This window comes from Antechinus flavipes, chromosome 1 (assembly GCF_016432865.1).
Source record: "Antechinus flavipes isolate AdamAnt ecotype Samford, QLD, Australia chromosome 1, AdamAnt_v2, whole genome shotgun sequence".
NCBI classification, from domain to species: Eukaryota; Metazoa; Chordata; class Mammalia; order Dasyuromorphia; family Dasyuridae; genus Antechinus; species Antechinus flavipes.
Window position 1 is genome coordinate 339602060 of NC_067398.1, and position 27216 is coordinate 339629275.

General features: G+C 35.1%; 1 long non-coding RNA gene across 1 annotated transcript; it reads left to right on the top strand.

Annotated features, from left to right (window-relative positions):
• On the top strand, positions 1-27216 carry LOC127560148 (uncharacterized). Its single transcript, XR_007953279.1, has 3 exons — positions 1-81; positions 4294-4416; positions 27063-27216. It is a non-coding gene; the product is annotated as an uncharacterized LOC127560148 (long non-coding RNA).

A 27216-nucleotide genomic window follows, 5' to 3' on the forward strand; every position in this document is an offset into this window, starting at 1 on the left:
GGAGAAGTTAAATGAATTGCCCAGTGTCACTCAAGTCCTATAATGAAGTCTAAATTCAAAGTCAAGTTTTGTGATTCTAAGGTCTGTATTCATTTCTTTTCCTCCTAACCATTTCTTTGAAGACTTCCTTTGCAGCATACCTCATTACCTTCCATGGCAGTTTAGTTCACTTTTTAATATCTCCCATTATTAGGATGACTCTTATAATCAGTTGAAATGGACCTCTCTACAACTCATTCACTGCTCTTTTTATAGTCTGATCATTTCATTTGTGTCTGACTCTCCATGATCCCATTTGTAGATAATGGAAGGATTTGCCATTTCCTTTCCCAGCTCACTTTATAGATGAAGAAATTGGGGTAAACAGAGTTAAGTGACTAGCCCAGACTCACATAGCTAGTAAATGTCTGAGACTGTATTTGAACTAAATTTTCCTGACTCCAGGCTTGGGCTCTGTCCACTATACTAGCTGCCCTTTACTGCTCCTAATTCAGTCTTTAAGAGCTAAAAGGAGTAGGAAAAATAATTTGAAAAACAGAGTGGGGACCAGACTAGTCCAGACTAGGATTCTGACCTCGAAGCCTGGGTTCTTTGTATCTGCATCTTACTTCCCCAAGAACTTTATAGACTGGTCAGAAGTATGCCCTGTACTGGTCAGGGCAATTTTCTTAGCACAAAAGATGCTCACGTTCAACGGTGGAGGTTGTTTCCTCATCTGGAGATTTCATAGGTCTAGACCATGGAGGGAAAAATATCACCTACCTTTTCATGTTGTTGTGGGGATTCAATGAAGATAATGTGGGATATGGACCTTGCAAACTCTAAAGCATTACATTAATGTGAGTTTTTATCCAATCCAATACTCTCATTTTTTAGAGGTCCCAAAGTTAAAATCTTTTACCCAAATTGATGTAAGCAGTACTCTGCTGAGGGCCTCAGATTGCGAAGGCCTCTCCTAGCTCCCCCCAAGACAAAGTAGGAGATCACCCAGTGGGGTCTGACTCATTCCGTAGTCATTGACTTCCCTCCCCCACCCCTAATTGCTGCATTCCAGCAGCCTGAAGCAGCACTGGGTTGTTTCAGCACATGGAGGATTTGAGACCAATTATGGCTTTTCATTGGCAGGCCTTTGTGGTGGTAAAAAATAACTCTAATATGTTCTCACATTCCTAAAAGTATGGCCTGAAAAATAAAATGTTGCTTTGAAAGGATGATTTCCTCTGTATGCTCAAACACATTAGTAACCCTTCCAAGAAGTTTAAAATACATGGCCTGGACCTAGTTAAAATGGCCTAGGAATTGCCACTGTGCTCTGTAGGGGTCTGGGAGGTGAATCTAGTTGTTGTAGTTTTTTAAATAAAATGTATTATTTATTTATTTATCATATTCTTTCATTTTAAATTTGGGGTTCCAAATTATCTCTCTCTCCCTTTTACCCAATGATACCAATTAATTATACATGTGAAATTATGCAAAACTTATTTGCATGTTAGTCATGTCAGAAAAAATTATAAAATTATACTTTAATTTGTCAGAGTTCATCAGTTCTCTCTTTGGAAGTAGCACTTTTTTCCTTTATGAGTCATTTAGAATTGTCTTGCATCTCTATATTGATCAGTCTTTCACAGTTGATCATCATTACAACATTGATGTTACTGGGCACAATAGTCTGGTCTGTTCAGTTTGCTTTGCATCAGTTGATAATATTTTGCCATTTCTTTTTCCTGGAGTCAACCCCTTTGTCATTTCTGATAGCACAATAGTACTCTGTCACAATTATGCCTCAGCCATTCCCCAATTGAAAAGCATCTCTTCAATTTTCAGGTTTTTGCCAGCATAAAAAGAGCTACTATAAATATATCCTCTATATAGATCTTTATTCTTTTTCTCTGATCTCTTTGGGGTACAGAACTAATAGTGGTATTGCTGAGTCAAAAGGGATATACAATTTTAAAGTCCTTTGGGCATAGTTCCAAATTGTTCAAAACTCCATCAACAGTTTATTAATGTACTTATTTTTACCCATCCCTTCCAGTATTGTCATTTCTATTAGGTGTACCTTAGGTGGTAACTTAGAGTTGTTCTAATTTGCATTTTTCTAATCAATAATGATTTAGAGCATTTTTATATAACTATAGATAATTTTCATCAAGGCATCTGAAAAATGCCTATTCATGTCTTTTGATCATTTATCAATTGAGGAACAGTTCTTATTTCTAAAGATTTGATTCAGTTTTTTATATGAGAAATAAAGTCTTTATCAAGGAAACTTGCTATACATTTTTTCACAGTTATGAAGACTATGTACTTCCCTCCATTCTATTTCTCTTTGTTTATCCTATTTTCCCTCTCTCCTTTTATCTTGCACATTCTCAAAAAATGTTTTGCTCCTGAATTTTACTTCCCCAACCTGCCCTCCTTCCTACCAGCAATGCTCTTTTGTCCCCTTTCCTTCCTACTTTTTTGTTAGGTAAGACAGATTTTTATACGTGTGTGTGTGTGTGTGTGTGTGTGTGTGTGTGTGTGTGTGTGTGTGTGTATTCTTTCTTCTTTGAACCAATTCCACAGAAAGTGGGTTCAAAAATTGCTACCACCACCTCCATTTCCCCCTCTAATATAAAAGTTCTTCCTTGCAAACCTCTTTTATGTGAGACTTTTTTTTAACTCATTTTAGCTTCCTTGTGACTAACTAAAAGTACTTTTTGCTGCCTCAATAGGATTCAGAACTACTTAAGAGCCATAGATTTGCCAATCAGTACTAGCTATACCCAGTACCAGGAAAAGATTCCCTGTATTCCCTTTGTTGTTATTTTTCTTTCTTATCCCTTATCTTTTCTGGTCTGGGAGTTCCCAAAGCTGTTATTGCTGCTGCTACTGTTTCCAAAGTCCACTTCTGATGTTCTTGCCGAGCTCTGGGCCAGGCTCCCTCCCTGGTATTATATATCTCTCTTTTAGACCTCTCAAATTGTCTTAGATGAAAAATGTTCCACACTGACCTTTTATGGCTCTGAAAATTCAAAATTTGATTTGAGAAGTTATTTTAAAGTTTCTTGGATGGGAATTTTGGGAAAGTTCAGCTGTGCTGCTGCCACCATCATCTTGGTTCTACCCTATGGCTGTATATTTTTTCCACTATATCTTCTCAGTTTTCATCTATTTTCTCTTTTGGAAACTTCCATTTCATCCTAAAAATTTGAATTTATATGTCACATTAAGTGGATAGTTTTTAATCCTATTTGCAATAGGGAGACTAGAGTTTCAACAGTATATGGAGCTACCAGGGTAGAAACCTCTTCCTACTGATACATATCTGTAACTCATATGCTTCTTAGATTTTTAGAGTAGTGCTTGGGTCAGTGGTAACCAGAAATAGCCAATAATTAAATTATTACTGTCAATATTTATACCTTGTAAATGAGCAAACTGCAAATCAGGACTTGCTTTATTGTTTTGTTGATTGTTTGGACTTAAGAAGGTGATGGGAAAAATATTAATAGTGGAGATTAACTTAAAAGTATATCCTAAGGTGCCTTGCCCCAACTCTCAACAGAATTGGTTTTTAATATTTACAAACACACCTCTCCAAGGCAGTTAAATAACTTGCCCAGAGTCACATAACTATTTAGTGTCAGAATTTAACTCAAATCCTCCTGAATCTAAGACTGAATCTTTATCCAGGTATGCTGTATTTTTTCAGGATAATGAGATGAAGATAATCTTATGATTTATAACTGTGAGAAAACTTAGTAATTACACTACCCTTAAATCACAGAATCTCTTACAGGCCATGTAGTACCTAAACAAGGATTCCTTCTCCAGTATTTTTAAAAAGTGATCATTCACACTGTGCTTCAAGACCCTTAGAGAGGAGCAGCCCATTTCTTCCAGAAGCAGGCAGCACATTTACTTTCAGACAGTCCTGATGGTTAGAGTGATTTTTATTACATCAAATTCAAAATTTTTCTCTCTGCATTTTCCCACCCACAGTTCCTATCTCTGCCCCCAGGGCTACACAGCATGACTCTAATCTCTTTTTTATAAGAAGGCTTTCCAAATTCAACTATATTATCCATCTTACCCCTTTAAATCTTCTCTAGATGAAGCATCTCCAGTTAGTTCAATCTACTTAGGGTTGTCATCATATTGATCACTTTTCCTCTAGAGATATTCAATGTCCTTTTAAAAATGCTACTTTGCTCATTTTACAAGTGAGGAAACTGAGGTACATTTTAATTAAAGCAGTTATCCAAGACTATATATGAAGTAGTAATGTTTCTCTCTTTCTTGTTCTAGGCAGATGTATGTACTCTCCTAAGTGTGGAGAAGAGAAATGTAGACCAAAAGAAAATATGTCGTCATAATCATTTTATATAATATAAGCAATGAGGTACTGAAGGAATATCATTGGATTAGAAGGTGAGATTCTCAACTACAGGATTGTGCTTTTGCCTTTCTTTGTTCCTCCAGCACAGAGAATAGTGCCTGGCACATGCTTAACACTTAATGAATGCCTATTGACTGACTTTACAGTCAGAAGCCTGGCTTTGAGTTATCTTCAAGGTTTCTCTCTTTTGCTTTAAGCTTTATTTTCTATTTTTCTAAAGGAGGGATATTATTATATACTCAACTTCTGTCCATCTCTCCAGAGTCCTACAAGAACTCATCCTTAGATGATGCAGAGAGACCTGGACTCTCAAAGGTTACGTCCAAGAAATAACCTAATAATGGTATTGCTGGGTCAAAAGGTATAGATAATTTAATAACTATTTGGACATAATTCCAGATTGCTCTCCAAAGTGGTTGGATCACTTCAATCTCATCAATAGTGAATTTTTCCACATCCCCTTTATTTGCCATTCTTTTTTTCTATCATTTTAACCAATCTGGTAGGTATAAAATGATATCTCAAGGATGTTTAATTTGCATTTCTCTAATCAATAATGATTTAGATCATTTTTTCACAAGACTATAAATATTTTGATTTCTTCTTGGGAAAACTGCCTATTCATACTCTTTGACCATTTATTAATTGGGGAATGATTTATATACACAAGCTCAGTCATGAAAACACAAGAAAAAATAGCAGAGAATACTTTCTTTTTTAAAAAAAACTTATTATTTTTCCAATTACATGTAAAGATAGTTTTCAACATTCATCTTTGTAAGATTTGAAGCTTCTAATTTTTCCTCCTTGCTCTTTTTCCTTAACCCTCCTCAAGACAGCAATCAACTAATATAGGTTATACATGTATAATTAGTTTAAACATATTTCCACATTAGTAATGTTGTGAAAGGACTCAGAACAAAAAAAAGAAAAATAATGAGAAAGAAAAAAAGTAAAAATTGTATGCTTTGACCTGTATTCAGATTCTATCATTCTTTCTTTGGATATGGATAGCATTTTCCATCATGAGTCCTTTGAAATTGTCTTGGGTTATTGCATTACTGAGAAGATCATCACACAATCTTGCTATTACTGTGTACAATGTTCTCCTGATTCTGTTCACTTCATTTGGTGTCAGTTCATGTAAATCTTTTCAGGTTTTTTAGAAATATGCCTTCTCACCATTTCTTATAGAACAATAGTATTCCATTACATTAATATACCACAACTTGTCCAGCCATTCCCCAATTGGTGGGCATCTTTAAAGACTAATTTTTAAGGATGGCTTGACTGAGGATAGAAAAGCCCATCTCTAGATGGCTGAGCATCACACTGAGGAAAATGGAGAGGGCTATGGAGAGAGTTCGAGTAGACTACAAGATGTAATAAATAAATAAATTTAAAGAATAATAATAATAAAAAGAAGTTATCAAAGAATCATAGTATAATCACAACAAAAGCTGACATGGATTTAGAGACTGAGAAGCAGAATTGAGTCTTGAATTTCTATGTCCTTGAGAAAACTGAATCTGAGTCTCAGTTTTCCCAATTTATAAGAACAGAGTGAATTAGCTGATTCTAGTGAGCCCTAAATCCTATGATCCTCAAATTCAATCCACTTCAGCAAACATACCCACCTCCATTTGCTATGTTTAAGAAATTGTTCTAGGTAGTGGAAATTCAGAGATAAAATTGAAACTATCCTCATCCTCAACGAGCTTACATTCTACTGAAAGGAGGCTGCAACTGGCTCACAACTCAGTAAATAGAAAGCATATATGCAGTAAGGTCAAATGTTATATCTTGCATCATATTGTGGGAAGATGGAAATAAGGGTAGATTAAAAACATTGTGTGAAGGAGGATGCGACATTGGGCAATTTCTAGTGATGAATCTCCTCCACTGATCACTCAATTTTGACAGGGTGACAAACAGGAAGAAAAGAAGGTTTCCTGATGAAAAATAGTTTTCTTTCTGATTCCTGATTTTTATTGTTACCATAGCAATTTGATAAAACTTTTGCATTTTAATGGTCCTTCAGACATATTTGTCATATTTGGCCAGAAAGTAGACACTTTTACAGCCAGTACATATAGTGACTGTATCTGGAAACTCACAGAATATTGGCTGCCAAAAGATCTCAAATCCTTGAGAAGTAGAAAGAAACACAGATTATTCTTCTTAACTTTGCAAATTTATTTTTTTTCTTAACGGTTCCTATTCATATGATGTTTAAAATAGTGCAAAAATCACTCTTTTTTAAAAAAATCTTTTTATTATGAATTTGAGAATCATCAAAAACATTTCAATAGGCTGAGAAAAACCAAGATTGCATAAGAAACTGTGAAATTTTGTTTCAGGAAAGGTAGCAACAAATGGTTCCATTTGCTTTTCTCTGTACTTCTTGTTATGTTCTTTTATCTGTTAAAATGTTGTATTGATTCACTTTTATTTTTGCATAACTTTCAATACTATTCTCCCCCAACTCCAATGATTTCCCCTTCTAACACATATATACAGTCAAGAACACCAATTCAATACTGAGTATATAGTATCTTCTCCCCCCTCATTAATCACATCACCTTTATGCCAATAAAACAATAAGTATTTATTAAGTACTCATAGAATGCCAATCACAGATATTCTCCTTCGTCATCATAATAGCTTGTTGCTTTGATCAGAATTTAGTTTTCAAAATTATTTTGCTTCATGTAGTTTAATGATCATCACATTAATTATTCCACTGATTCTATGATTTCTTCTGTATCATTTCATGCAAGTCTTCCCATGCTTCTCTGTGTCCATCATGGTCATCATTTCAAACTAAGTAATAGTATTTAATTATATTTATATATCATGATTTGTTCAGCCTCTCCTAGCCATGTTTCTATTTCCATTATAAATATTTTTCTACACATGAGTCCTTTCCCTTTGTCCATGATTGCCTTTTGATTTATGACTTATAATAGTATCATCTGGTCAAAGAGTATATATAAATTGGTAATTTTGTAGACATAATTCCAAACTGTTTTCCTTGAACCAATTCATAACCCCATCAGTCAATCAATAAATGAAAAATATTTGTTAAGCTTTGGAGATTCAAAGAAAGGCATAAATTGTCCCTGGTTTTAAGGAGTTAACATTTTGATAGAAGAGAAAATACATAAATAACCAGTTACATACAAGATATATATTGAGTAGATGAGAGGCAATCCCAAAGGGGAAGGCAATAGAAGCTGGAATGGGGGATGGAGGAGATAAAGAAATGTCTAGGAAAACCTTCCTGCAGAAGATGGGATTTGAACAGAGACTTGACAGAAGACAAGGTAATTACAGGGCAGAGTTGAGGAGGGAGAGCAGCTTAGACATGGAGAACAGCTTATGCAAAAGTACAGGATGAGCTACAAAGGGTCTTATTCAAGGATCAACTGTGCTTTAATGTGTCTGTCACAATCTTGTCAACAACTACTATTGCCTTCTTTTATCATCTTTGCAAATCTCATGAATTTGAGGTGAAACATCAGAGTTGTTTTAATTTGCATTTCTCATTTGCAATTAGTGATTTAGAACACTTTATCATATGTTGTTGATAATTTATATTTCTTCACATGACATTTGCCTATTCATATCCCTTGACCATTTATCTATTATAGAATGGGTCCTATTCTTGTGTAACTATATAGCTTGTTTATACATGTTGAATATCATTCCTTTATCAGTAAAATTTTCTATGAAAAATTTCCCCTCATTAAACTGGTTCCCTTCTGGTCCTAACTGCATTTGTTTTGCTTGTATTGCACATACTTTGTGATTTTGTAAGACATTATCCCAACTCTCACTCATAGTGCAGGACTGAGTCCCCAGAGTTTGAATAATCTTCTCCATTAGGTTCTAAGGGATAATCCTGAAAAGTTGGATGATTATTCTAATACTATCATCTCAAGCCTTCATCCAGTGTGTCTTTTCAATATCAAACACCAGTGATTACTGCCCCAATATAATTTGTTAACACTGTTAACACTTCCTCAGTGTCGTTTAACCATTTAACTCTATGTAAGGATGCAAAAAGAAGAGGAAGATGATCCATGCTCCTAAAGATCTCAATATAAATGGGGAGAGACAATGTATAAGGAGTTCTAGCAGCAGAAAGAAAAGCCCTTAGGGTACAACAAGAAAAGCAGATTGCCTTCCATGATCCATTTGTGGAGAATGACTTGAATCTTAGAGGAAAAGAGAGACCTGAAGAAATGAAGATGACAATATTTACAATCTAAGTTTGGGGGAACAACATGAATAAAGACACAGACAAGAAAAAGGGCAGAACAAAGAGTGGGGACACAAGGTGGTTTGATTAGAAAGTAGAATTTCTGAATTCCTAAAATTTCTGTGAGCTTGGTCTATACAGTTAAGGTTAGTGCCCTATTGTTAAGAGGTCTTTGCCTATTACATTAGGAGTTTTTATTTTATTCAAGAAGCCATGGAGAGCCATTTCTAGAATTGGCAAAGTTGAGACATTAGGCAAAATCCTTGCGCCAGCCCTATCTGAGTCTCAGATAATGCTAAAAAAGTAAGGCATTGTAGATGAGACCCAATATGGAGTTGAGTATATGGTCCACTTGGGAGATAACCCTTGTTTTATTAAATGCAAATGTATGAGCTTGGTCCAACCTCTGGAATTCCAAACATGTGAACTCATCTCATCTATCCCAAACATCTCAAATTTCACTTTATTTAAGGAAAACATGGAACTAGTACCACTTACATCATCACAGGGTCTTAGAAGGTAGAGACCTTAAGAAGCTGATATAGCTAAGAGGTTCAAGTCTTATTTCTCTAAGATTGGTTGTTTCATGAATTTTCAGGGTCAAAGAATGAATCGCCAATGGCCAGTCTACTACTAATGACACTCTCAATTTTTAGCTGGATGGATTCTCAAAAAGATCTATTCTATTACCAAAATTATACTTGATACTTTCATAATGGTAGACCTCCAAGTAGCTTTAACTATTCTCCTATGCCTTGGAAGTCTTGGATGACCTCCACTCCATGATAAAAAATCAGGGTAAATCTTTGTGGAGAGTCTTTACACAGATGATTTTCAAATCTATTTATTCCAGGTATTTCTGCTAAGATCTCTTTTCTAATAAAGAACTTCATTAAACAATGAATAAATGTAGCTATCTTTTTTGACTAAAACTCAACCCTTAATTGAATGACCAAGTGTTTTATATCAGTTTATAGGGTTATGAAATCATAGATTTGGATATGGAAGGGACCTTGATGATTATCTGGTTTATCTAACTTATTAGAAGTGGCACAGTGGATAGAGAAGAGAAGAGAAGAAGCATGTTTTTAGACAGATTAGCTGTGTGATACTAGGAAAGTCACTTATCTGTTTTATGTCTCAGTTTCCCCAACAGTAAAATGGGGATAATAACTTAACACCTATCTCCCAAGTTACTTTGAGGATCAAGTGAGATATTTGTAAAATGCCTCTTACAATGCCTAGATTTACAGGAGTCCTCAAACTAAAGCCCGTGGGCCAGATGCGGCAGCTGAGGATGTTTATCCCCTTCACCCAGGGCTATGAAGTTTCTTTATTTAAAGGCCCACAAAACAAAGTTTTTGTTTTTACTCTACTCTGGTCCTCCAACAGTCTGAGGGATAGTGAACTGACCCCCTATTTGAAAAGTTTGAGGAACCCTGGTACAGAACATGATAAGCTCTTAATAAAGTCTTGTTTCCTTCCTATGTGGATTTTTAAAAGCATAATTAAAAAGTTTGTGGAAAAGGACCTACTGATGCATAGCCTAGAGGAGACAAGAATTAGGTAGGGGATTGTCTTTAAACATCTGAAAGACTGTCATAATGACAGAGGATAATATATTTTTGTTTGATCCCAGAAGTTTGTAGGAATAGACCTTAGCTAAGTATAAGGGAAAAAACTTTTTTATTTTTATTTTTAACAATGAGAGCCATCCAACAATAGGACAGGCTGACTCTCTTGGTGGTGAGTTTCCCCTTTCTGAGAATGCTCAAGCAGAAATAGAATGGTCACTTGTTGGGGGTGTTGTAGAAGGAATGAATGAAAGATGTTTGGGAGATTAAGATTCTATGATTAGGTGCCTACTTTATGCTCCAACTTTATGCTTCTGGCTAAGTTTTGCTTTTCTTGGGAGACTTTGGGTCTCAATTTTTTTTTTGCTGGGGTCTGTATTTTAAAAGATTTTGTAATACTTTGCACAGTCCAATTCTATTCTGTATTTGCTATCTCTTTTATTTTCTATCCTGCTGTGCCTGGTCTATAGTAGCCTCTCAACAATGTTTGATGAATGAATGAATAATTGAATAAAGAATTATTGACTTGCTTTGACATAACTGTGAAGCCAGTGATATTTGTCTTTAGAGTTTTCAGCCTCTCCTTTCTGAACCCCCTTTTTCTTTTTCTGTGATGTAGGCACTCTGTTTTCAGAGGTTCACTTCTTATCTCCTCTCTTTTCCTTTCCTTGTATTTTAGGTTGGATTAATCCCTGTTCCCTCAGCACTAATGTGAATCCCTGAGCTCCTTCTCCTGAAGTGCTCACAGCTGAAGTCCAATCAGAGAGTCTAAAGTCTCAACTTCCCAACATTTATGTGATTAAAGATATGTTTCTGAATCTCTACATATTTCTAGTCTAGAAAGAGAAAATTATTTGCCTTTAAACCCCCAAAACTAAGTAATTAGAATTTGAACCTATATTTTCTATCTCAAAAGTTCACGTTTTTTGTTACACCTTTTCATGCTACCTCCTCTATTCAGAAAGGATGCTGCTGCTATTTGCCATTAGGGGTATGCATTTTCACTGGGCAAATTAGATCTGCTTTCTTTGTACATGATGGCTAACTCACTGTGCGTCATCAGGCAAGACATTCCCCCTTTCTGGGAAGCCTTTATTCTCTCATCCGTAAAATGGGAGATTTGGACTAGGTGGTCTTGAATTCTGCCTCTGGCAGTTATTAGTTGGGTGATCCTGTGTACATGATCCCTACTGTCCTTTCTAGCAAAAAATCTGATTCTATGATCCTTTGACTTTTAAGGTCCTTTAAGACTCTGAGAGGCTATATGGCAGTCCCATGGAGTGGATTGAAAGTAGGCTTCAGTCAAGAAGGCCAAATTGGCTTGACTTTCAATTCTATTGAAAATTTGCTGCTCTCCTACAATAGTCCTGCCTCAGAGAATGACCAGGGAGGATTTAGAGAACTGGTCTTTATCAGAGATAGTTGGGATTCTATCTATGGAAGTTTTTCCACAATAGGAGCAATTCTCTGACATGGGTTAGGCTAGATAGACGACTGGGGATGAAGGAAAAAAGAAGATAAGAAAACTATGCTCATTTAGAGTGTTGATTTCCAGACCAGAACCCACTGGGAGAAAGTATTGATCTCTCTTCTAGGCTGATGAAAACTTTCTCTCTCTATCCAGAATCTGAAAGTGATAGCTTCTCCTTTAGATCACACAAAATACTCGGCTTCTCCTTTGCATGTTACATATTGTATTTGGATGGATATTTGTATACATGGTATCTCTTAACCTATAAGCTCTTTGAGGAAAGAAACGTATTTTTTCCCATTCCTATAATCCCACATAAAGCAGAGAACTACACATAATAGTAAGTATTTGATGTGTCCATTATATTAAATTTAAGCAGACAGATTTATTCAGAAATCAGCCTTTTAGGGGTGATATTTAAAAATTATTTTTGAAACTAGTCAATAGGTAAGGGGAGAGCTGAATTAGTCACAGATGTCTCCCATCTTAAATTAATTCATTTCAAACCCACTATTTGGAATAGAGAGAGGGGCTTTGACTTCAGAGAGTTTAATTACACTAAAAGAAACCTGATATTTGAAACTAGCCCATCTCCCTTGACCCCTTCAACCTCTAAAGTCCCCTGGCATTCTGATTCAATTTGGAAAGTACATCAGAGATTAATTTTTACTTTGTGAAAAATCCTCCACCTTAGAAAGTTTTTTCTCAAAAGAATTAATTTTAGGATTCTTCAATGAAACATTACAGTAGTCCCCAAAATAGTATTTTTTTAAAAAAAGCTTTTCATTTCCTACTATTCATATAAACCAGATAAATGAATTTTCTTATTGTTTTTCATATGCTATATTCTATTTCCCATCTTTGTACTCTGCCCATGACTGCCCCCTATGCCTAGAATAGTCTTTTCACCTCTACCTCAAAGAATTCCACCATTCCTTCAAGATTCAGATTAAATGCCACCTTTCACATAGCTTTTTCTGATATACCCAACTGCTTGTACTTTCAAAATTAAGTTGAATCTACATATATTAGCTCTTTCTATGTACATGTTTCCTCTGGCTAGATTGCTAACTTATTGAGAGCAAGAACTGTTTCTCGCTTGCTTTTGTATCTCAAGTCTAGTAGAAATTTTGTGGCACAAAGTAGTGATTTAATAAGTACTTATTGATTGATTAATTTCAGGCCCATCTTTTCTGACAATGGGTTATCTGAGTTGCTCCAAATCTTGCCTACTACTTCATTCACTCTTCTTTGGAACCCCCTTTTTCTCTTTGCTGGAAACTTCCATTAGAAACAAAATCTTAATGATCTGTGACTCCTGCTTAAGATACCAGAGGTGATAAACAAATCACATACATCCCAGAGACCCCTTCCCTCTCCAGAGAAACACATGCTCTTCTTCCCAATAGGGACATCCTACTGTTATGTGGGGCAGTTCAGTTATTTCATGCTGAAAAATTGGATGGAGAATTTAGCATAATCTGGGGGGGGGGGAGGGGGGAGAAAGGCTCTCTTTCTTCTTATTCTCTGTCTAAAGAGTCAAGTTAATTATGCTCCTTGGAAAGATCTGGCTGTCATTCTATTTTTTTAAAATAACTTTTTATTGATAGAACGCATGCCAGGGTAATTTTTTTACAGCATTATCCCTTGCATTCACTTCTGTTCCGATTTTTCCCCTCCCTCCCTCCACCCCTTCCCCCAGATGGCAAGCAGTCCTTTACATGTTGAATGGGTTACAGTATGTCCTAGATACAATATATGTGTGCAGAACCGAACAGTTTTCTTGTTGCACAGGGAGAATTGAATTCAGAAGGTATAAATAACCCGGGAAGAAAAACAAAAATGCAAGCAGTTTATATTCATTTCCCAGTATTCTTTCTCTGGGTGTAGCTGCTTCTGTCCATCTTTGATCAATTAAGGCTCTCTTTATCGAAGAGATCCACTTCCATCAGAATACATCCTCAAACAGTATCGTTGTTGAGGTATATAATGATCTCCTGGTTCTGCTCATTTCACTTAGCATCTGGCTGTCATTCTAATGAATGTGTCACTAGTTTATGCTCATCTTCTTCCACCCTCCCAAAACTAATCCCCTTAGCTTCTATAAAGTAAAATGTGAAAACAATAACAACAACAACAGTAATAAAAGGTTTATTGTTTTTTAACATTATTGTTTGGTTTGTTTCTTGATGGCAATATCAAATATTCCAAAAAAGCAGCAGCTCCCCAATTTCACTGCTAGCATGATTTGATGGTCACCCATTCTGTTTACTTCCAACTTTTCCTGGCACTCTGCTATGGCCAAAGCCCTGCATATGAATAATTCAAACTGCTAAACAAAGTATGTCACTGGTTTAATTAAAAAGAAATATATTTGGAACCCATGTGGTCATAATGGGCCATATATCTTGTGATCCAATTCCCTACATCAATCCAGTTTACTTGTGTAGAGTAGGCCAGAAAGACCCCAGATTCTATGGGGATTCCCTCCTCAAGAAGATTTTTCAATAGACTCTCTGAGACATGAACCTTTCCAAAGCAATTTGAGATTTACCTAAAGGGCCCAGATCAATTTTTGATAGGTTGAGTGCTTGTGGATGTCCGAAAAACTTAATGTTCTTACGGGGGAAAAGCATCTGATTACTTCTATTAACTTCTATGACTTCTATTAACATGTACTAGAAGTAATTGAGCATATTTTGAGGGAGAAAGATCATTAGAAAAATCCTTACCCTGAAAAATTAAATGATATGGGAGTAAAGAGGAGTTCCTGGGCATAAAGTTTCTGAGTAGTATCTACCAATTAATTGATAAACATTTATCAAATGTCTATTATAGTCTATGCATTGTGCTATGTACTGGATTCAGATACAAAAATAAGACAATTATCTTCCTTCAAGGACATTACATTTTCTTACAGGGATATCTATGACCAAACCATCTAGAATAAGATAGCTGGAAAAAAATGTGATCTAATTCAATTCTGTGCCAACTAATTTCTTTTTAAATATTTCACTTTTTTCAATTCTATGTAAAAACTATTTTAACATTCATTAAAAAAAATTAATTCCAAAGTCCCTTCTTCTTCTCCCTCTACATTGAGAAAGCAAGCAATTCAATATAGATTATATGTGTGCATTCATGTAAAACATTTCCATATTAGTGATGCTGTGAAAGAAAACACTAATCAAAAAGGCCCCAGAAATAAGGTTTAAAATATTATTCCAATTAGTTTTGACAAATATTTGTTATGTATCTATCAGAGGGAGACATAAAGTATAGATGTTTTAGCACCTATGGAGATCACCATGTAAGAGGGAAGGCTATAAGTAATATAAAAAAGTGTGACCCATAATCTTTGGAACTCATAAAAGAAATACAAACCAAGACTTTGGGTTTGGGTGTGCAGAGTGGATTGAATCAAAGAAAGAAGAAGGCTTTCATAAAGAAGATGACATTTGAGTTGGGTTTAACAGGATTTTATCCTGAGGGAACCTTCAGAGCTTAAGAGGACCTAGGTTTATTGATCTCCTTCCCTCTTGGTAGTTTGAAATTCAGGGGAACTTGAACCACAAATAAAACTGGTGTTAAGGGTTATGAGAAGCACCAGTGGAAAATACACAGGAGGTGGAGTTAGAGGACCTGCATTAAAAGTCTTACCTCTCTCCTTTCCTACCACTATGATTTGAGGCAAGTCACAACCTCCCTGGACTGTTTTTTCATGTGTTAAGTAAGAAGGTTAAACTACATGATCCATAGGGTCTTTACTGATTTCACTCTATGATCCTATGAAATCATTATATGTTTCTCAGCCTCATTTTTCCCCTCTGTAAAATGGGTGAAACAGTATTCAAATGACTGATCTCCCTAGGTTTAGGGAAGATGCTTTGAAAGGTATTATGATGAAAGCAGATCAGATAGTCTGCCTTCTTGCCCTGAGGGTTTGGACAAAGGGACAAAATTAAAGACTGGGAATTTGAGATAACATTTCTCCTAGAGTATGCCTCATTTAGGAAGCAAGTTCAAGAATTATTTTCATCATTATTTTATTATTAACCTCCTTCCATGGATAATTAACCTCTTGGTACTGATGCTTGGGTTGGAAATGTCAGCAGGGAGTAATGTTCCAGGAAAGGGAACGTGTCCTTTACAAATTAAATTGTGAGAATTAAACCTTGTTTCTTGCCAATGATTGCAAAACAATCAACTCTACCAACACCAGATTTGTGCATTAGGGCGCTTACCTGAATAAATCCTGAATTAGTATTGACAGAGAGAATTAGAGGAAGAGTGCTAAATTGAAAAGAGAAGCAAAATTGGAGAGAGAAAATATGTGTTGTGGTCCAAGCTCTAAAATTTGTTATCTTTGGAACTTCAAACCTCTGATCTTTAATTTCTCTTTTAAAGGTCAATGCTCATTGCTGTCTTTAGATTTTTTTATTACCTACATTTATCCCTGAATTCTTTCCTTTCATTTCCCCCAAGAACCATTCCATATAAAAATTAGGGGGAAAATGAGTAAAACTGATCAATATACTGAAAAATAGGGCAAAATATGCAGTGTTCCACATCTACTCCTAATTACCACTTCTGCAAGGAGTAGGATGGAAAGAAGATCTTCTTTGGGATCATGCTTGTTCTTTGAAGTTTGCATTGACTTGTGCAAGTCAATTTTCAATTCTTTTATGGTAGTTCTCTCTATTCACATTATCATGATCATTGCATATACTGTTTTCTTCTTGGCTCAACTTACTTCACTTTGCATCAGTTCATGTAAATCTTTCTATGGTCCTCTGTATATATCATGTTTATAATATCTTATGACACATAGTAGTACTCCATTAATGTAAAACAATAAGGTTAATCATTCAAGGAGAATCTACTTTGTTTTCTATTATTTGGTACCATAATAAGTAGTGCTATAAATATTTTGATGTATATGGAGCGTCTTTTTTTTTAAAATCAAGGATTTCTGTAAAATATATGTCTAGTTGTGGCATATAGATACCAAAGGTCTGTAGTTATTTTAGCCCATTTTATCTCAATTTCTTTACCTAGAAAGTAGAAATAATAATATTTGTACCTCATAGGGACTATTCCACACACTCCTTTGATTTACACATAATAAATATTTGCTAGTTGATATACTTGTGGAATTTTTTTAACTTTAAGAAGTTGATGAAATACTGTCTACTTATTTGTCAAAAAATGATTCATTGACCGTAAAAAATTTAAAATGGATATGGTTATTATCTTGTCAATGGCCTTCTTTCTTCCTATTTTCCTCCTTCATTCCTTTTTTCCTTCCTTCTTTTCTATCAGTCTCCCTATTTTATCCAGCTAGAAGTTCAGGGCCTATTTATAGTCCTAATACCACTACTGGTAGGCATAGAAACTGTGCCTTGCTCCTTTTTTGACCTGCACTGTTTCTTCAGCATCTCCAAAAGTAACAATCACCACTCCTGGTCCTCTAAGCCTTATTTTCCCCATCTCTACAATGAAGGAGTTAGATGATGTCAAGTACTCCCCTTTAGCTCTGATGTTCTGTGTTCTAAAAACTCTCCCTGGCCTGATCTAGGGCTCCCGCAAGCTTTACTAATATTTTTTCTGTGTGGTCTGGTCCCATGACAGCCAAGATCAATGAAGACAACAGAAGAATGTGGAGAAAGGAGGTTTGTGAAATATCAAAGGATTCAGAGGGGTCAGGCCGACCTGTACTTTGTGGTTACAAGAGATGGATTTTCATCCTATGAACTGACTTATTTACAGGACAAATCAGTCAGTACATGGAGGTATTAAAAAGGCATTCATTATGGTCCTTTGTGGACTTTCTCTGTGTAGAACCAAAGTTCTTTCTTTTTTTGGCTCAGGTGGACCTTTGGAAAGGATTTATTCTTTCCAGGGAAAAGCACTGAAAAAAGCTCTAGTCTGGGAGTCAGGAAAATTGGATTCTACTCTCAGCTTTGCCAATGACTTGTTTCCTCTTCTTCAACATTAGGAAATTAGAGTCTTTGGGCTTCAGGGCGTCCTAGTTGGCACTTTCTTACTATTCCTTGCTATAATTCTTCTTGGTACTCTTTATTATGACTGAAAATTTCTAAATCCACAGACAGCAATACACATGAGACATAGCCAGACACATTTTTGTAGTTCTTATTTCCTCAGAAAGCTTTTGAGTTCCAATTGTGAGAAAAGATGATATAGTTTGATCAGGAAGGTCTGAACTTTACAAATATGCTTACTTAAATGGGAGGAATCTTCTGAAATCAAATTAAAGCTTCCAGACAGTTTAATCAGATAAGAGAGTATTTCTGCTTTCCAGAAACTACCTTCAAGTGGTATAAAAAGAACAGTCATGAATGGTCAATACTCAAGTGAATTCACAGTGAATAGTCTCTCCAATTAACCTCAGTCTACTTATATGTATCCCTTTCTCTTCTCTCAACTCACATGTTCAAGGGTGAATTTAATGTCAAGACACTCATTTTCTGGAGCAGTTTCTAAAGTAGCTCTATAGACCATTCACTAATCACTGTTTTCAAGTGTGCTGAGCCATGGAAGCCTCAAAGAAATGTTTACCACCTTTTAAGGATATATGGTGCTCCTTGATAAAGAAAATATAAGTAAAATAGGCATTTTGCATTCCTTCTTTTTTCTGTTACATAATAACAGTATTTCATCTCTCTTGGATGATAGTCTTACCCTTTCTTTGAGTGTTCTTCCTATTGCTCTTTACTCTTTTTGTCCTCTGTTAATTGATTAGTCTTATCTCATTCTGTGCTCAGACATTTCTAATTCTTTTCTTACACATATAGCCCCTTTTTGTTCTTACATTCTTTTATCTTTTGTACATGTCATTTTAAAAATAAAATTGATTTGATAAGTTCTTTATACACCCACATTAAATCCCTTTAGACAGTTCTTCTTTTTATATCTGAATCATTTGTGTCATCAGAAGACACATTATTACATTAGAAAACAAACTATGTCAGCAAATGATTTTTATGAAAGTAAATATATCTCCTTGCCCTGTCTGGGATAGGAAAGGATAATTTTTAAATTAATCTAAATCCTCTTTTTACTTCTTTTATGAGAGAGAATGACTTTTGTAAAGGTATTTTTTTAACTTGCTTGTTTAAACTTTAAACTCATTGATGAAGAGTCCCAGAACTAGATTTCAAACATAGACACATAACTTACCCTAGAGTTTATTTAACCATCAGGAACTGTCCCGCCCCTCCCTCTTCCCCCTATCCCCCCGCCCCGTCAGACTGAGTCCTGCTCCCCACTGTACTCCTGACAACCAAAGAAAGACTTGAACAAGCATATTTCTTACTACAAATCTTTTGTGCTTCAAGGAAGCACAAAAAATAATAAAGAGCTTTTCAGACCTAAACCCCAGTGAATAGATTTTCAACATGACCTAGCAGAATGAATACTGGAAACCAATTTCAACTTCAGAGGACTTTGTTCAATGAACCTTCTCTTGGCATTTAGGTGTATATGTGTAGGGCAGCAGAAGTATAGGAGAGGAATGAAATATATGGTGCCAAGACCTGGACAATCTAATTATTTAATTATGTAAAAGAAAAAAATAAGATATTTATTTCACAAACCAGAAAGCAGGAAAGAAAGCATGGAAGGAAGGAAAAAGAAAAAGAAGGAAGGAAGGAAGGAAGGAAGGAAGGAAGGAAGGAAGGAAGGAAGGAAGGAAGGAAGGAAGGAAGGAAGGAAGAATAAAAGGAAGAACAGAAGGAAGGAAGGAAGGGAGGGAGGAAAGAAAGAAATAAAAAGAAAGAAAGGGAAAGAGAGAGAGAGGAAGGAAAGAAGGAAGGAACAAAGGAACAAAGGAAGGAAGGAACAACGGAACAAAGGAAGGAAAGGAGGGAAAGAGAATTGGGTTAGCCAAGTAAATGGAGAAAAATTTGAAAACCTGAGCATCCTAGCTGAAAATAAATTGTATCTAAGTCAACAATAGAGGTTAGATATGGACTTTTGTTTCAATGTTTGTATGATACTAAGCACATTTAGTTTTTGAAAAATTTGGGAGAGGTGGAAGGCAGGGGGACACCACTGTAGTACCTTGTTCAAATATCTTAAAGATTATCATGCAGAAGAAGGATTAAGCAAGTTTTATTCTCTCTCTCTCACTCTCTCTCTTTCTCTCTCTCTCTCTCTCTTGGTCTCTCTCTCTCTCTCTCTCTCTCTCTCTCTCTCTCTCTCTCTCTCTCTCTCTCCTCCTTTCTCTCCCTCTCTCTGTTTGTCTTTCTCACTCTGTATATACATATGTGTGTATATATGTGTGTATGTGTGTATGTGTGTAGGCAAAGCAAGATTCTTTTGTTGACTTGTCTCTTACTTCTTCAAACCATTCTCTACCACTGCCTCAGTAATCTTCCTGAAACATACATCTTTTTTTTTTTTCATTTTTCTCTTCAAAAACATTGTTTATCAAGTCAAGTATAAATTCCTGATCCTATTATTCAAGGCCTTTTTCAATTTGCCTCCAATTTACTTTTCTAGCTTATTTCATGATGTTTCTCTTTGTATATTATTCATTTTAAACAAAGTGGACTTTTCACTGTTTCTTTAGCTCATATAGTCCTCATCAATAAGCATCATTGCTTATATCATTCCCTATGGTAGGAATATATTCCTTCTCCATTTCTGTCTGTTAAAATTCCTCTGCCCAGTTCCTCCATTCTGAAAAACTTCTTTAAATTCTCATTCTTCACAGTGTTCAGAATTCTCTTCCTAGATTTGTACATATTATGTTCTTCTTTGGATTGTTATTATTTGTGTATAATGCACCCTTCCACTGTCACTTGATTGTAATCTCCTTAGGAATTATAAAGAGGTCTGTGTCTTATTTCATCTTTGTGTCCCCAATACATAGCACAGGATCCTACAAACAGTAAGAATTTATGAAATGCATTAAATTGAATTAATTGTAAAACCCAAGTCATGGACAGTCTTAAAGCAGAGTTTAAATAACAGTTTATCTGGAACACAAACTGATTTTTATTTCAGGGAAGCAATAGATTATATGAACCTTGAATTCTCTTTCAGATCTAGGGACCCATGATTCTCTAATGTATTTAGAAGGATAGAACAAACAAGAATTGAGCTTCTAAATAAATAAAACCCTGAGAAGTTTATGGCACAGTTTGGCTCATAGAAATTTCATAAAATTGGGGAAGCTTTGGTCAATAGTGACAAAAATGAGTCAGGGGACAAAGAATATAAAAAGAAGACAAACTGGTCTATAAGGGAGGAAAGGAGAAAACAAACATTTATTAATTCTTCTATGTGCTAGGCTCTATGCTAAACGTTTTCTAAGTATTATCTCATAGACTCTCACAATAACCTTAGGATACCCACTTTACAGCTGTGAATAGTTAAGCAGAGTTTAAGTGGCTTCTTCAGGGACAGATAATCAATAAGTTCCTGAGGACAGATATAAACTCTAATCTTCCTAATTCCAGGCCCAGTGTTCTAACCACAAAGGAATTTTATAATTGTAATCCTTTGAAAAATAGAAAGTTTGCCAGAAGAGGATTCTATTTACATTATTGCCTTGTTTATAGAAGATAGAATAAGAAGTAGTCTTGAATTAAGGTAGGAGAAACTACAATTAAACATGAGATAGAATTTCTAATTTTATAGTATTTTATTTTTCCAAATACATGCAATGAATGCAGTTTTCAACATTCACCTCTGCAAAGCCTTGTGTTCCAAATTTTTTCTCCCTGTCTCCTTTCCTCCCTCTATCCAGGATAGCGATACAGATTAAACATGTGGAATTCTGTTAAATATGTTACTATATGTGTCATACTGCACAAGAAAGATCAAATCAAAAAGAAAAAAAAAACAAGAGAAAGGAACAAAACAAGCAAAACAGCAACAACAACAAAGATGAAAATATTGTTTTATACATATTCAATCACCATTTCTCTGGAAGTGGGAGGCTCTTTCTCAACACAAATCTGTTGGAATTGTCTTGAATGTCTTTATTGTTGAAAACAGCCACATCCATCAAGGTCGATCATCATAATCTTCTCATTACTGTGTACAATGCCATGAGATAGAATTTCAATTATAAATGGCTATACGTTTACTTCTCAATCATCATAGTGACCAAACCTTGGAATGGATGTTGGAGGTTTCTCTATAAGTAATAACATCAACAACAATTAATATTGTCTGTGATCCTGGGAAGGGTGCTACTATTATGTCCATTTTATAGATGAAAAATCAGAGATAGATAAAGAGTAATTGTCTTACTTAGAAAAAATAACAACAAAATTCATATGGAAGAACCAAGGGTCAAGAATTTCAAGGAATTAGTGAAAAAAAAAATCAAATGAAGGTGGCCTAGTTGTACCTGATCTAAAACTATATTATAAAGCAGCAGTCACCAAAACCATTTGGTATTGGCTAAGAAATAGATTGGTTGATCAGTGGAATAGGTTTGGTTCACAAGACAAAATAGTCAATAATTATAGCAATCCAGTGTTTGACAAGCCCAAAGATCTCAACTTTTGGGATAAGAATTCATTATTTGACAAAAACTGCTGAGAAAACTGGAAATTAGTATGGCAGAAATTAGACATGGACCCACACTTAACACCAGATACCAAGATAAGATCAAAATGGGTCCATGATTTAGGCATAAAGAATGAGATCATAAATAAGTTAGAGGAACATAGGATAGTTTACCTCTCAGACTTGTGGAGGAGGAAGGAATTTGTGACCAAAGAAGAAGTAGAAAACATTATTAATCACAAAATATAAAATTTTGATTACACCAAATTAAAAAGCTTTGTACAAACAAACCTAATGCAGGCAAGATTAGAAGGGAAGCAACAAAGTGGGAAAACATTTTTATAGTTAAAGGTTCCGATAAAGGCCTCGTTTCCAAAATATATATAGAATTGACTCTCATTTATAAGAAATTAAGCCATTCTCTAATTGATAAATGGTCAAAGGATACAAACAGACAGTTTTCAGATGATGAAATTGAAACTATTTCTACTCATATGAAAGGGTCTTCCAAATCACTATTGATTAAAGAAATGCAAATTAAGACAACTCTGAGATATCTTAAAGTTAAAATGTATAGGTATATAGATATATGCATACACATAAACATATATGTACATACATATATGATTTATATGAAATAAAAAGTCAAGAAATCTAGAAACTCTAGAATTTGAGTCCTGGCTTGACCGTTACTGGGCAAAGCATTTCATCTCTCTAGGCTTTAATTTCTTTATCTGAAAATAGTTAAATGGTTGGTGATGAGTGATTTCTTAGATCCTATGTGCAGATTTAGAGCAAGGATTTCTATACGATGCAGAGTGTATTAAATATAATAAGCTTCTGGATTCCCCGTATAGCAAGTAAGAGGTTAGGTTTGGTGCTAGCTTTCACTGAAAATATCTCATGTGTCTTTTCTCCCCTAAAGACAGATAATGAGTGCATCATTTTCTCACCTGCCGTTTACCTGTACTTAATGAAATAGAGAGATAGGAGTCAAACTTCAATTTTAGATGACTTTTTTTCTCCTGAACCTGCAACAAGAAACCAATTTCAAAATTATTTTTTCCTATTCCCTTTCAGTAATTCACCTGAATGCCTTATAGACATTCTAGCTAGAGATTTACTCTGCTCTACTGCCTGCTCTTTCAATAGTTGTGTTTGGCTGTATCCCCACTGTGCAATTATTTGTTCTTTCCTTTTTTATTTTCTGAAACAGTAAATTCCTCTTATGTTCACTTAGCACCTTCTGCATTCTTGCATGTGTCATTTTTTCTATGAAAGAAATTTGAGAAGTTGTGGAACATACAGTCCTTTGGATAGAATGTCTCCCAGTGTATATATGAAATAAAGAGTTTGTTACATCAAAGAAATGAAAAAACTCAAAACATTATGTCAGAACTAGAAGGAACTGGGACTGTAGAATAATAAAACTGGAAAAAGCTTTAGAAATTGAGTTTTTACTTTACAGAAGAAGGAAGTGGAACCCAGAAAAATGAGAAACATGTGAAAGTTCACACAGATAGCAAGTGATCCTCCTGGGCTTCTGTTCTCAGAAATAGGTCTTTTGACTTCTACTGACATACTAAAAAAGTAAGTTCAGAACTACTGAACTCACTCCTAGAGCTGTTCTATGCCTTGCTTTACTATACATAGTAAGATGAGATAAATAGTGGGAATGGCCCCCTGCTTAAAAATATACTCCCTTACAGCTTAACATGATTTCTATAACACATGGTTATTAGTGTTTCATTCCTTTTTGGAGAATAAGCAAATGAGAGTTGCATCTTTAGGATATTCTGGTAAAAAGCAAAACTTTAAAAAGATGGAGCATTCTATTCACTTTATTGTCATTTTTTTTTACTACTTACTTTCATGACTAAGGCAAAAAGAACACTTTATTACCTAGACAAAAGATTAGAGACAGAAAAGGGGAAGCATGGGACACTGAAGAGAAACTACTTGTACATCATAATTGCATCCATAAATTGATGCTGGCATGATTCTGTAACTAAGGGTCCAAGAAGCTTACTTGCATTTTTTTCTTTTCTTGTTTGTTGATTTTTTTTAACTTTTCCTCTTAAAGACAGTTTGGGGGCTTCATCTTTTTCCTTTATAAAATAAATGAGATGACCTCTAAAGTTCCTTCTTATTTGAAAGTTACTTCTTATTCCTTGTTTTATTGAGGAGGTACTTGAAGCCTAAGATCACGCATTGTTGTATAGTCAGTTGGACTAGACTTACGTCTTTTGATCTAGCACAGAGTTTATATTTCAGCATTGAGCAATTAGGGAGATAGGAACAAAAGAAGCTTTAACCTTACAGACTAGCCAACAATAGCATCCTGCACTAGAATTCAAATAAGAGTAGTTGTGGACCTGAAGTGAAAAGAATTTTCTACTCCAAATAGACTCAGGAGAGAAAAAATTCTGGAGAGGGGAAATCTGAATACTCTTTCACAGGGGAGCTGGGAAGCTGAACCCTTAGCATTTAGAGAGAGTAGAGACTATTTGAAATGAGAAAACTCTAGCTACACAAAGAAAGAGGAATGAACTATTTAAAGAGAGCTGGTAACCTAGTTTGTCTGGATTCAGGCAGGCTCTGGAGCAGTCTTCCGGGAGAAGAATGCATGTAAAAAGTCTGTGCAGTGAGATTTTCCTAGAGGAGTTTTTCTAAATTGCCAATATCCTACAGAACATTTTCAGTGATGTGTTTCAAAGAGATGATTTTAGGGGTGTTTTCTATATAAAGTAGGGTTTTTTGTTTTATTTTTGGTTTGTCCTGGTTTCATTTTTACAAACTCTTGATCAGAAAAGCAGCAAAGTGCAGTTGAATTAAGTTGACACTGTTGAAATTTTAAAAGACCTTCTATTCATAGACTTAGATCTTACTGAAACACCGATACCTTGCCACACCTGAGTTGCAGTAATCACTACCACAAGACACCAGGCACCTAAAAAGTGGCAAAAATATACATACTTTGCTTGTTCAATAGATTATGGAAAGAGACACAAAGACTTGCTGAGGCTGGGCCTTATACTCGGTGAACAATTAATCATGTCAAAAGACAAAATAACTAACCAGCCTAATTAAATCAGCTAACTCTCATAGCCACTTTTTTCTTAAGTATCTTGAGGGGCTCAATGTCCTCACAAGCAGCAGCATAGCACAATGCCACTAAGCATAAAAAAACTTGGCGCTGTCCACCAGTTCAGTTCTGAACCACAAACATTGTTTTGCCATAACTGCCAGCAGTAGTGCTAGCAGCAAGTTAGTCACTCATGTTGTATTAATAGTAATGAGAATAATAATGACTGACATTTATATAATACTTTAAGTTTTGAAAAAGTGTTTACAAACAGTAGTTCATTTTATCCTTATGGCAACTCTAGGAGGTAAGTGCTACAAATATTATTTATTCAAGTTTTATAGGACTAAAGATTGAGGCTCAGATTGAGATTGTGATTTGTCAAAGAGTATACAGCTAGTGAGTAAGTGCCTTAGTCTAAATTAAACTCACATCTATCTGGATTCAAGCCCAGTGCTTTATGTTATGCTGTCATGTCTGTTCTGAACAAAAGAACTGAATTCTTGCTTTTAAGCAACATAAACCAAGCGTGTTCTCACTTTAAAGAAATGGGACATGACATAGAGTGATGGGAAAATAAATATCAGCAGAGAATAATCAGCTTGATACAGAGGAGAAAATACTGTATTTAGAATCAGACAGCATCAGTTTCTGCTACACATTACTTGTGAGACCTTAGTTAAATCCTGTTTTGTTTTTATACCTCAATACCCTCCTTCTTTAGAATAACAATGCAGAACCAAATTAACTCTACAGGCCTTTCTAGCTCTAGATCAAAAATTCCAGCCCAAACAAAAAGCTTGCTAGTAGATTGGTCCAATGAGAATACCACACCTGCTTTTCTTTCTAGCATCTGTGCACTAAATTTTAGAACCTTATCATCTGGGGAATTCAAAATATTTACCTTAATTAAGAGCTCAGCAAAATCACCCTCAAAGTCTTTGGAATTTAAAATATCATTTAAGGAACTTGTATTTAATTTTCTAATCAAGCATCAAAGATATATTGAACTGTTAAGTTAAGAGCATTAGGGATAGTGTTTGATCATATATTTAACCAATATATGTCAAAGACCTACCATGCATATGTTATCCTGTATTAACAATTAAGAAAGAAAAGTTACTTTCAAGTAAGAAATGATGAAGGCTTCATGGAAGAGATATTTGACTTGGGCTTTAAAGGACAAATATGATTTTAAATGTGCACATAAACATGTGTATACATGTGTGTATATCTTCTGTACCAATATTTCTATAAAAAGGAAGTATGAAAATGTAGGCCTTTTCCATTAAATATGCAGGGAGGACATTCAAACCTAGTTATACTCTTCATATAACATCACAATGATAATTTTCTATTTGTTTCTAGTTGGTAATCTCAAATGTGTTTTTAATACATCTTATATATTTTGTACAGTGTAGTCTTGGGATTTAAAGCTAAAAAAAGACCTTTAAGATTATATATTCCAATCTTTTCTTTTATAGATGGAAAAAAAATCTATGGTGGTGAGGCAACTTGCTTGAAGTCATAGTAGTGAGTAACAAGATTAAAGAGAATTTGAAGGCAGAGATTTTGTCTTCAGCTCCCCTGTTCTTTCCATTGTACCAACATTCTAGACAAAGAAGAAAGGAAGCAAACTGGGGAAACGGGGTTTTGGTTTTGTCTGGGCTGTTTGAATTAGGACTTGTGACAGATGTGGAGTGACTCCTGAGATTTCAATTATGCGTTGTGTATTCCAGGGATGATACAGAAGATACAAATTGCTGAGGAAGATCAAATGAAGATGTGTAGAGGCCAGATATAAGACATTTGAAGGCAAGAACCATAATGTCCATTTTAAATTATGTTTTACCTACTGAAAAGGTATTCCCTATATAAACAGGGATGAGGGAA